Below are 12,476 nucleotides of genomic sequence, written 5' to 3'. Positions count from 1 at the left end.
GTCCTGGGTTTCAGCTGAAAGCAGCCCTATGTAATTACTCCAACCACAGTTTAAAAAGCAATAGCCTTGTCAAATATCGCCAGGAACATGTACAATATTGGTTGACAAGGAGCAATTCTGACTCGCCTACAATTTTGACAGGCACGTCCCCCTCTGAGCAAGGTGCCCTTTCCCATTAAAAACAGTCACGATGCTCCTCCTATGGTAACGTTTTTGGAAAAAGGTTGTAATTAAAAAACATAGAAAATGTTTATTGCTGCATTAATTCAAATATTGTGTCAAGTGGAAAAATCCAAAGAACTATTTTGCTGTCAGAAATGAATTGTAAAAATCTTTGTAGATTACATTTTTAGGTTTTTCCCAATCACCTGACAAACTAATGCCAGAGATTTAAAGGGATAATGTGGTACTTTATCTCTTCCAATCAAAAAACTGCAGAAAAAAAACAGTTACGGGTGAATGTTATAAAACACATATGAGATGTAAATTGTTTTTGTTAAGTATTAATACTAAATGTCATTGATATTTTCAGAAATTGTTTTGCAACAAAAACGTTAAAAAATGAATGTAAAGATAACATTTTACTTCTATGCCTGTCTTTAAAAAAAGCTAAATGAGATTTACCCCAAAATAAATAGGTACATTCGACTACCCGTTGTCACAAGCAGCTCATGGATATTGAGATGAGTGAGGTGGGTTGGTTCCCTTGTAAGGTGTGGCACTGGGAGATAAAACACTGAACCTCTACCACACATTAGAGGCACGTCTCATCATATCAAAATACCAACAGGCTTCCTGACAAACACAGGCTGCCACAAACCATAGAGCATTCACAGCTGCATGGGTTTAAGATGCTATTAATCCAAGCAATGGTGGCCGAAAGATGAAATGTCTGGCAATAAACTGCAGAGACAAGATTATGCAACATGAAATTAAAAAGGAGCCATCATTAGGCTGTCTTTGTTTCAGTGAGTTTTATTTTCTGTTATAATCTCTTGCATTAGATCTCATCATTCCCCCCCCCCCCCCCCCCCTCCACCCCAATTCGTCACAATTTATGACAAGTAGTAGATCATATTTTATCATCTAATGATTCACTTGACGGTGCATTGTGACACCTGAAGGATGTTATGCAAAGATCTGTTTCAGAAAAGGATGTGGTAAACCAACAAGATATTTAACATACTCGCTTTTGCTGTTATAGAGCACAAGTCACATGTTCTGGTCAGCAAAGGACTGTATTAACCTTGCCTGACATGATTTATTATTAAATAATCTATTTTTAGATTCTGTTATTGCATTTATATATAAAAGTCAAGCCTAGAATTCTATTTAAAAAATCCCTTGTAACTGTACCCACAATAATCATCATTAAGAACAAGCAACTTTAAAATAATCTTAAATATTAGGTCTAAACGTGGTTTTTGTAGTCTGGCCTTGAATACTTTTTTTCCTACTTTGCATCCATCCTCTGAACTTGCCTCTGGGGGGCAGTAGAGACATCGCTACTTCCTTTCATCCCCTCCTGGTTGCTGGGAAGGGGGCAAGGTCAGAGGGGATTTAAGCTTGGCTTACCACCACATGTTTCTCTGCTAGCCCAGTCTTGCTTTAAGGCATAGATTATCCCCCCACACTGGCTACTGTTACAGCAAACCTTTGTGGCTGTGTGGCACATCAGCCCCTGCTAACATGCACAGATCCTATTGGCTGTCGGGACTATCTCTATCCTACCTTGACATGTTTATGCAACATTTGTGTCTTCTCTGCTCCTCCTCAAAGCACTTTATTAATAGGGGATTAAAAAAGCGTCTTACTCTTAAGATTGCAACCAGGCATTTGGGTGGCCACCTCTTTCAAGGCCTTATGAAAGATGAATGGAATGGCGGGTATGTTCATCGTTTTCCGTTAGTCACATCCTTTATGTGCCCTACATTTGGATCATGCTGTTTGAATTGAGCAATCGTATCACAACCATAACACAGGCTGAGTTCCCAGTGGCCGGTGAGGTAGGAGCATGTAGCTTGACTCTGTTAATAATTTGGCAGATGAAACACAGACAGGCAGATGGAGGTTAAGAGAGAAATGTTCCATTGAATGAAAAATGAAATCCACTTATGTTTCCTGCGAATATATTTTGGGGGGGGGAATGTCTGCTTTTTTGAAACCGAAGACTGCACAAAAAAGTTAGTCCGAATAGAAAGTAATTAGGTTTGACTCCTATCCGTGTGAAAACGACACCACTTACAAATTCATTATTCCTGTTCCTTTGTAAGCAAGACTGAGGTAACATTTGAACAAAGAACACAAACAAATCGAGTGATGAAAATGTGTAAATGTCTGAATAAAATATGTATATATATATATGAGGCAGTTAATTGATCCTAGATATTCCTTGTGTGGATCCTTTTGTTTGAAAAAAGCATGACTTTTCTGTATTGTAAAGGCAGCATTAGCCATTCAGGTGAACTACTGATGTTTATGCTTTTGTTTCCTCTGTCAAGTGATTTCCTGTCTGGGTGCCAACATAACAAGGAAGCTGATATACAATTGAATATAAACCCTAGTACAAATATTGGCCCCATACAACAGTTAGATACACAGACAGAAAAAAGGCACCCCTGGACCTGGTAACAATTCTGCCATTGTTCTATAAGTTGGGTTGATGGAGAACGTAGTCTCTGGAGCCCCAAGGAGGAGCGGGCTCACAGACCCAGTCTAACTGTGTGTAAGTCATCCAGCAGTGGCCTCCGTCTGGCATTCTACCCAAAGCACATCCTGTGGGAGGGGGAGTTTTGTAGCGGGCCGAGCGACCACATCAAACAAGGGCTTTTTGTTGTAAACAAAGCCAGGGCAGCTTGCCTGGGGCCCTCTCTCTTTCCTCGCGGCCTGGATCCAGACTGCCCACCGTAATTCTGGACTGTCAGAAAAATGTACGTTGGTGCTCCATGAGTCTTTCCATAGTGTTTGTATTCGTACACAAGGCTGTAAACTTGGCAGTAAAACAAACGATACCAAAAAAAGTAAACAAAAGTAGGCTTCGGAAACAGTCTGATGAAAAGGCAATGTCTGCCCAGAGACAGGAAGCATGGTTACAACTAATTTACCTGGGCAGGTGGTACTTTTTCTTTGTGCAAAATAATACAATGACCATATGTTTGCTTATTAATGAACTTTAAACACTGTAAGAACCAAACACATGGCCTTGGGGCACATTGCCATCAATGCATGACAGACAGCTTATGGTTACACTTTAATGCTAAGTATATTGACTTATGGCAATAAAAAAAAACATGAAAGTCTTCGAAACACGGAAATATCCGTTTGGAAAAGCTATCTTCTCTTTCTCACATATTTTCTCTATTTGTCTGTTCCTGAGTACACAGGTTGGACAGTTTTACAGGCCAGAAAAGAGGAGAAACAATGAGTTCTCTGAGTGTATTCCAAGACATTCTGATCACTTCCCTTTAAAAGTACCACACTGAGCTGTTACACCAATTACTTTGGCAAATAATGTTGTATGACACAGGAAACCCTGAAGGGACTTGATTTCTGGTGGACGCAGTGACCAGTATGAATAATCAGCAACCCTCACCATGAAATGACACGTACCAGCAAGGAAAAGCACGTTCATCTTTGGATAGCGAAGGTGTTGCACTGCATTGTCATTCATCTTACTGAAAATCCCCTCCAGATATAGAACGCTTCAAAACACAACAAAACGCTGCAACACACTGCAATCCCACGGTTTCATCTCGGCGTCACAAGCACAGTCTCTCCAGCGGCAGAGCGGGAGTAGCAGGACTCAAAGGTGACAATGTGATATGTTTTCTCAGTGTGCACACTGCTTAGCCTGTGATTAGCGCTGTCGTACCGCAGAGCTCAGCTCGTACAGAAGGGCCGATCACACTTTAGGTATGATAATGAGAGACTTAAACACTCGTCTGTTTGGGATGCAGTAGCCAGGCGGCAGCTGGGATGTGTGCTCAGTCATTATCACTCTAATGGTTAGAATGGGAAAGGAAAGCAGGAGGAGAGCATCACTCAGTCTCAGGGGCCTTGGAGACTCACCCAGGTTATTAAGTGCCAGTGTTGTTCCATTATGGCACCTATGTATGTTTTACCCCCACATCCTACTGTGGAACCCACACACACTGCATCGGATTTGGAAAGCGGGTTAATTTTTTTTAACTTTACTGATAATTGTTTAATTAAGGCAAGCTGGGATCTCATTGTTCCTGCCAGGGCCCAAGGGCCCAGGACTGGAGAGGTTGTGGGAGATGCTGTAATGGAAGGGGGAAATGGAACGGCCTGGTTCACTGCCCCACTGATCCCTGGGGCTTCACTTCGTTTTGACTTTCTCTCATACCTCGTGTGTCAAGGGCATTCGCCATTTCCAAGCTTCTGAAAGCCAACATAGGTCAACCTTCCCAAACTCTGGAGGAGGAACTGGGGGTGTTGGGTTCCTCTCCTCTCCTGCTTTGTTGTGTTAAGACCCAGACCCAAGGTATTGATACTGGAGGCTGGGCCAACGTGACATTAGGCCACCATTTGATTGATTGATTTCCGAATTCTTCACAGGGAAAGGAAGAAAAAAATCATAATACTGACTGGCACATACATCATTTACTGTAAACTCAGATGTTTGCTTGAATGAGCCACAAATGATCGTTGTCTGAATCCTGTCCAAGTAACAGAATACCAGCCATTCTAGAAAAAACATTGTTTGAGATGCTACATGCTGAGCGCCTGGAGGGACAAGATTCCATTGAATGAATTTGAATCTATTGGTGAGAAAATATTATAAGCTTTACATAGAGAACAGGCTCTTGTGAAGTGTGGACAGTGGGAAGCAGATTGGGGGGCAGAGGCCAGGCGCTCTGGTGTTATGTGGGCCACTTCTGGAGGTCTTTGCAGGAAGGTTGAAGTCAGATATGCTCCAGTACATCCCAAGATGAGGACTATGCAAATTTTAGGAGTTCAAGTATCTTTATGTGTGCGAGTCCATTCAAGGCTTTTCCTTTTGATTCAGTTATTGGGGCAGCCTTGTCTCTCACCGATAACTACAGAGGACGTTATAACCATGGTGCAAGGGCATGACGGGGATTGGTTTGTTAGCAAGCCTTATCAGGTCAACATCAGAGACAACATTTAGATCCAGAAGATTATTATGGTCAGGTTCTAAACCTTTTGTATTCAACAATCTGCTTTTTCTGCTGGAATTAACTCAGCGTGGAACCCCTTTTAAGTTCTCTGAGCTCCCAAAGACAAACAGGAAACCTATTTCTTTTGATTGATCTACATTTACTCAAATTCCCTCATAGTGTGACTCAGAGCACGTTTCTGTTTAAATGCTGCAGGCTGCCGCTGGGTTCATGGAAGCCTGCATGCTGGTGCTGCCGATAGACCCCGAGTAAGTCCCCCTCCCTGGGAAACAGCAATCCTTTCCTGGCTGGTGGCTGTTTCCTTGAACTGCAAAAACATGTTAGTGAACCGAAGCGCCTCTGAGTCAGAGTTAAGAAGAAGGAAAAAAAATCTATCATTTATTATTCAAATGAAATGAGGTCCGGCAGATGGTGGGAGAGGGGCCGTGGGCTTGCGGCATAAAACCTCCTGCTCTCTACCTCTGTGATTTGCTCCGCCTGCGACGGGGAAAAAAAAGTTCAAAGGGAATCAGCGATCGTGACGGATTCCATTAGCATATTCCCAATGAGGGAGTTTGGAGGCAGAAAGGGGAATAGAAATATTCCATGCAGGAACTAATCAATGTATGCTGTGTACACACAATGCAGCTGCTGCACCAAGAGCTGTTCGTTTACGCTGCGCCGGAAGAAGGACAGACAGTAGACTCTTCTTTCATCTCCCCGTCACTCAGTGCCATATACAGCACACGCATTTGTGCCATTTTTCATTCCTCGAATGGTTTCCAGAATCTTCATACTTTACACTGGACAGTAATCACGTTTCCGTGAATCTCCTATCAAATAACACTATACATGTTGCAAATGAGGTCTCAGACGTGTGCAATGGCTGCATTCATTCCATGACAGAGCATAATGAAGTTAAGGCGCAGAAGAGTGCTTTCCAGAGCATTGTAAAATACAGCCATGTGTTGGGTGAATCCGGCATAAAATCGGGGCAGGTCTTGTAAAAGAGCGGAGAGCTCTTAAGCTTCCCTCCAGACACACAAGACCTCAGCACCTGTCCAGGGTTCACTCATGTGTTGCGCTGTAGCCATGGGCACCCAGCAACAAGTAGCCATCCAATCTCTCATTACGTCTTTTTATTTTTTCATACCTCAGTTTCTAATGCTGTTTTAATTCCCTCTAGATGAGCCCTCCTGCTTTAAAGCTGTGGACTGTACCACCCCGTTCTCTGATGTGAAATATTGGACTGGGAAAATGCTCTCATCCCCTGGGCCAAGGCTGTATTTCAAAAACTGAAATCTGAGTGAGTTTTTCTGGAGCTCCCTGCGGTGCTGTTCTTTTGGACCACAACAGGCCACAGATCTGGCAGAAGTGGCCTGCTCTCAGCAGAACTACAGAGGAACACTTACCCATTTAAATACAAGAGGAATCTGGTTAAAGATGGAATGCAATAAAATATAAAAAAAGTCAAATATGACTTTAAACAAAGGATTTCAGAACGTCAAAAGTCCAAAGACAGATACTATAAAAGAACAGACAGAACCAATTAAGCGATTTATTTATGGAATATAAAGAAATAGAGGCTGTCAGATTATGTTGGTTGGTTTTACACAATCACAAAATCTTGGAAACGTTTTCTTCAAAGGACATAAAAACAAACGAGTAAAGAACCAACAATTTCTTGTGATTTATTGAAAGAACAAAGAACATACAGCACAGAAGCATATTATTTAATAAGTAACAATATATTTTGCATCTTTAAACATATTGTAATTTCTACATTTGTATGAATTGAAGCAAATAAAATGAAAAATTCCCTTCCCTTTCAGACAATTACAGAGACAATCAGATATACAAATGTCTTTAAACAGGAACAACCTAATCAGATTTGGCAGTCATCTGTATTTTTGTTCTGCACTGATGAAAAATGGCCCTCAATGCTATGGAACCAAAATCCAATTGCTGGGCAAACTCCCACTCACTTGGCAACAAGCTCTTTACTTTTAATATTATTCAAGTGTGTTTAAAAAAAAGTGAATGTATTGCATTTTAAAACAAAGCCAGAGAGCTTCTACAGAGGATCAGGCCGAGAGGAGGTTTATGCAACTGGAAACCACTTTTGTAGATTTAGAGAATCATTTCTTGGAGAAAAGCAGATAAACTGAGTCGTTCAGTGCATTGGCAAGACCACAGACCGCTACAGAACTCCAAACTCTGTCTCTGGATGCGACATTGAGTTGGTGCAGATATACATGAAGCTATTCCTGTGGAGTCAATATGTAGCTCTTTAAATCCCAAAGAAACACAGGCACTTTCCAGTGTTGTAAATTCCTGTCTCCTTCCCAGCATATTCAACAATGCGGCGTAAAAGAGGAAATGACGGGACCACCATGTGCTTCAGACATACCTTCACCACACCCACCCACCCATCATCCCACCCACACAACCAACCATCCACCCACTCACTCCTCTTGAATTAAAGGACTGGAATAGAAGTGCCAAACTGACACTAACAAGCCCAGTGGGCCTGTGAGTGCTCAGGGCCCACCCCGGGATGGTAGAGGACCACCCTGGGCTGCTTTGGAGACCTAGGTCCCTGGCCCAGTTTACGGCACCCACACCAGCTGATTGCAGACCTGCTGCTCAGGCCGTATCTGGCAGGGAGACAAACACAGGGTGCGATTCAAAGTCACCCGCTCACCTGCTCTGTGCAGGGGTTTGGCAGCACACATGGTTGCAGGGCTGGACTTCCTCGTCTGTGGTTATCACGGTCATACTGGGGTTAGAGTGAATTACACATTACTGCAACATAACCATAAAATGTATAATAATTATAACAACAACAATAAAAAAGACTGCTACTACAACTACTACTTCTAGTTGTGTAACTATAATTGTAACTGTAACAATAATAATAACAACTAAACAGTAAATCAATTGACAATGACCAAGAGAGTAAATAATAACATCAATCAACATTATGACTGATTGTTTCATATTCGATTATTATAATTATCCTTAGTATTGTCCAAATTATTATCATTAGCTTTTTTTTATTTATCATCCGATCAACACAATCATTTTCATCATTATTGTGTTTCCAATTTGATGACAACTAAGTCTGGATTATATTACGCTGCTTTGAGCCATTGCCTTCAAAGATGTACAGTATAGGAAGCAGCCATTCCGACTGTATAAAGGCATTAAAATTGAGACCAGACCATCCCAGATATGGGCCATAATCCACAGCAGATTCTCCCTGTGCTTGAATAAGGCATTGTGGAATGGCTTACACAGACTCGCTGCCTGTACTGTTAACAAGCTTCTTCTGTGAGCAGAGGGGAGAGATGGAATTCATAAGCTTCAACAAGGTGGGGGTCACTCCCTCCCTCCTCCCCCCCCTCCCTCCCTCCCTCCCTCCCTCCCTCCCTCCCTCCCTCCCTCCCTCCCTCCCTCCCTCCCTCCCTCCCTTCCCTCCCTCCCTCCCCCCCTCCCTCCCTCCCTCCCTCCCTCCCTCCCTCCCTCCCCCCCTCCCTCCCTCCCTCTCACTATGGAAGACACACTGGCATGCTGAGCTTCACTGGAGGGCTGGAAGAAAAGGCACCGGGGACCAAGTGGGCCCCCCACCCCTGGCTTTTTAACCAGCCCCTGCACGACCCAGTGTGCACGCAAGGCAAGCCAAAATAGATAATGAGGAATGTCAGCCTAGAAAAAGAACATCACCTCTACCAAGACCAAGCGGTTCCAGAGCACTGGCCTGCATTCCTCAGCAACCTTGAGTGATTTATTGCAACCAAAAAAGACAAGTCTTCCAAAAAGACATTTAGCCACACAGCTGGTTAACGACAACTGGTAGTGACTGCTGATGAGTAATGACGTCCCTTTGAATTAGTATCTTTGTTCTACCGTGTCGGAATGATGGATCGTTCGTTTGGATTCGTTTTCAAGATGCGCAGATGATCCGTTCCATAATTTCTTACAACAAAATTGTATATGCTATACTTCTGCTCTCTAGTGGGTTGGTTATGTGATCACATTTCCTGAACCACTGGCAGAACCAGGCTAGTCCACTCTTCAGTGTGCTTCAGTGTGCTTCAGTGTGCTCACCAACAGTACATTCAGGGTCCATACAAACCCAATTAAGAATCAATTTCAGCCAGTGTCAGACAGCCTGGCGCCTGTAGAGGGGTAAATGCTTTTGATATGAACATTTTATCGTTGTCTCACAGTCTTCCATTGTCTAACAGTCTGGCATGTGTAAAGTATCTGAGGCCTTGCCCCTCAGCACTACCGCACCAACACCACGTCAAACTGCCTCCCTCCACACATGGTATGCATAAAGAGAAGATGGAAGTCCTGTAATAGAAATATTGATATGCTAAGCAATATATACTGTTTATATATGCATACATATATGTCCCATTGAAAGGCAGAAGTCATACAATAGTCCAGAACAATGACGTTTTGACAGTGCTTGTGAAAGAATTGGCATGTTTATTCAATAGTGTCTCTAACTTTCAGCTTGGCCCGGAGGAAGTTGTCATAGCATGCCCTTTGTTGTTTACAAGTCATATTTGTCTCTTTTTTCTTCTCAACCACTGGAGAACACCACTAAACACAGGATTATAAACATTTCTTACATATGTAAGGCGACACCCGAAAAAACTATTGGTGAATCTTGGGACATGCTTTTGCTGGTACAAAGAGCAGAATTCAAATGCAGATACACTTGAAACTCTCACACTTGCCATCTGGCATATTTGAAGTCATGCAAGGTTTCCCACACAGTGAACAGTGTTTAAACTACTTATCTGACAATTTTGCCTGTCACTTGATGAATCCAAACTAGGATGATGCAGCACACAGAAAACAAAGACCAACATCAGCAAAACAAGTCATCACTAAATCCCAGCTCTGCACTTTACACAGTACAAACCCCTGGTCTATCAACACTCATCTCTGACCATGTGATAGCCGTCTGAAATACTTTGTATATTATTACTATTTTCACTTCTTCCCTTCAAGTGCCTCATTATTATTGTCATCATTTTTTTTAACCTTTTTTGGACATTTTGTCAATCGATCAACCAAGTAACCCATTAACTTGTTAATTAACTAACTATAGTTGTATGGAGTTAGATTAGTTTCATAATTCAAACAAACAAACGCAACACGATTCAAACAAACTTAACACGATCCAAACAAACGTAACACGATTCATACAAACATAACACGATTCAAACAAACAAACGTAACACGATTCACAAATGTATTTCGTGATTCACAAATGTAACGCGATTCACAAATAAATGACCCTATTACATTCGTTTGCAACCTGACAAACACAAGTTACAAATCCCTGCATTCGTTGGTGTGAATCCTTGCATTCGTTCGTGTGGATTTTTGGAACTTTCCTGACGCGCTTTGATCCACAAATGCATTTTTTCTAAAAGATATCCTCAGCAGCCTATCAGGTCGTCTCTTCCAATTTTAGCCAATCACCGGAGAATGTCTAATATGGGTAGACGGGCTCTGCGTTAGCCTAGGAAACACGGAAAATGACTAAACATGAATCCTGCCATTCTCAACAATATTTAATCAGGTATGATCATTATGGAGTTAGATTAGTTTCATAATTCAAACAAACAAACGCAACACGATTCAAACAAACTTAACACGATCCAAACAAACGTAACACGATTCATACAAACATAACACGATTCAAACAAACAAACGTAACACGATTCACAAATGTATTTCGTGATTCACAAATGTAACGCGATTCACAAATAAATGACCCTAGTACATTCGTTTGCAACCTGACAAACACAAGTTACAAATCCCTGCATTCGTTGGTGTGAATCCTTGCATTCGTTCGTGTGGATTTTTGGAACTTTCCTGACGCGCTTTGATCCACAAATGCATTTTTTCTAAAAGATATCCTCAGCAGCCTATCAGGTCGTCTCTTCCAATTTTAGCCAATCACCGGAGAATGTCTAATATGGGTAGACGGGCTCTGCGTTAGCCTAGGAAACACGGAAAATGACTAAACATGAATCCTGCCATTCTCAACAATATTTAATCAGGTATGATCATCGGTTTAATAAGATTAACAAGCAATATTTCACCTACATGCAACCAGACGACATTGCTCATGATCTGAAGGAGACGATGTCCGTCATTATGGCAGGTTGTTGAAGTCCACATAGACACGTTAATGTGATTGGCTAAAATTGGAAGAGACGACCTGATAGGCTGCTGAGGATATCTTTTAGAAAAAATGCATTTGTGGATCAAAGCGCGTCAGGAAAGTTCCAAAAATCCACACGAACGAATGCAAGGATTCACACCAACGAATGCAGGGATTTGTAACTTGTGTTTGTCAGGTTGCAAACGAATGTAATAGGGTCATTTATTTGTGAATCGCGTTACAATTGTGAATCACGAAATACATTTGTGAATCGTGTTACGTTTGTTTGAATCGTGTTACGTTTGTTTGTTTGAATCGTGTTATGTTTGTATGAATCGTGTTACGTTTGTTTGGATCGTGTTAAATTTGTTTGAATCGTGTTGCGTTTGTTTGTTTGAATTATGAAACTAATCTAACTCCATATTATTGTTTGAATCGTGTTGCGTTTGTTTGTTTGAATTATGAAACTAATCTAACTCCATAAAAGCGCGTCAGGAAAGTTCCAAAAATCCACACGAACGAATGCAAGGATTCACACCAACGAATGCAGGGATTTGTAACTTGTGTTTGTCAGGTTGCAAACGAATGTAATAGGGTCATTTATTTGTGAATCGCGTTACAATTGTGAATCACGAAATACATTTGTGAATCGTGTTACGTTTGTTTGAATCGTGTTACGTTTGTTTGTTTGAATCGTGTTATGTTTGTATGAATCGTGTTACGTTTGTTTGGATCGTGTTAAATTTGTTTGAATCGTGTTGCGTTTGTTTGTTTGAATTATGAAACTAATCTAACTCCATATTATTGTTTGAATCGTGTTGCGTTTGTTTGTTTGAATTATGAAACTAATCTAACTCCATATAGTTGTCATATTTTTTGTCAGGTAATGTGTTGGTTTATTTTACCTCAACAGGTAAATCTAACACAGGTCAATATATATTCCTCAATAAACTATCAGCATTGTGTAATGTATTTGGCTGTAACTATACATCGGTGAAACTCTCAGTCAAGTCGAGCTGTCTCAGTCAAGGGTGTTCAGTACAGAGACATGGATAGTGTTAGATGCTCAGAAATGGAAGAACTACTTTGACATTGAGTCACTGACAAAAATATTGATTGAGGCAGTATATTTAATTTACAGA

Source organism: Hypomesus transpacificus, chromosome 10, assembly GCF_021917145.1.
Source record: "Hypomesus transpacificus isolate Combined female chromosome 10, fHypTra1, whole genome shotgun sequence".
Classification (NCBI taxonomy): Eukaryota; Metazoa; Chordata; class Actinopteri; order Osmeriformes; family Osmeridae; genus Hypomesus; species Hypomesus transpacificus.
This window is presented reverse-complemented; position numbering follows the sequence as displayed.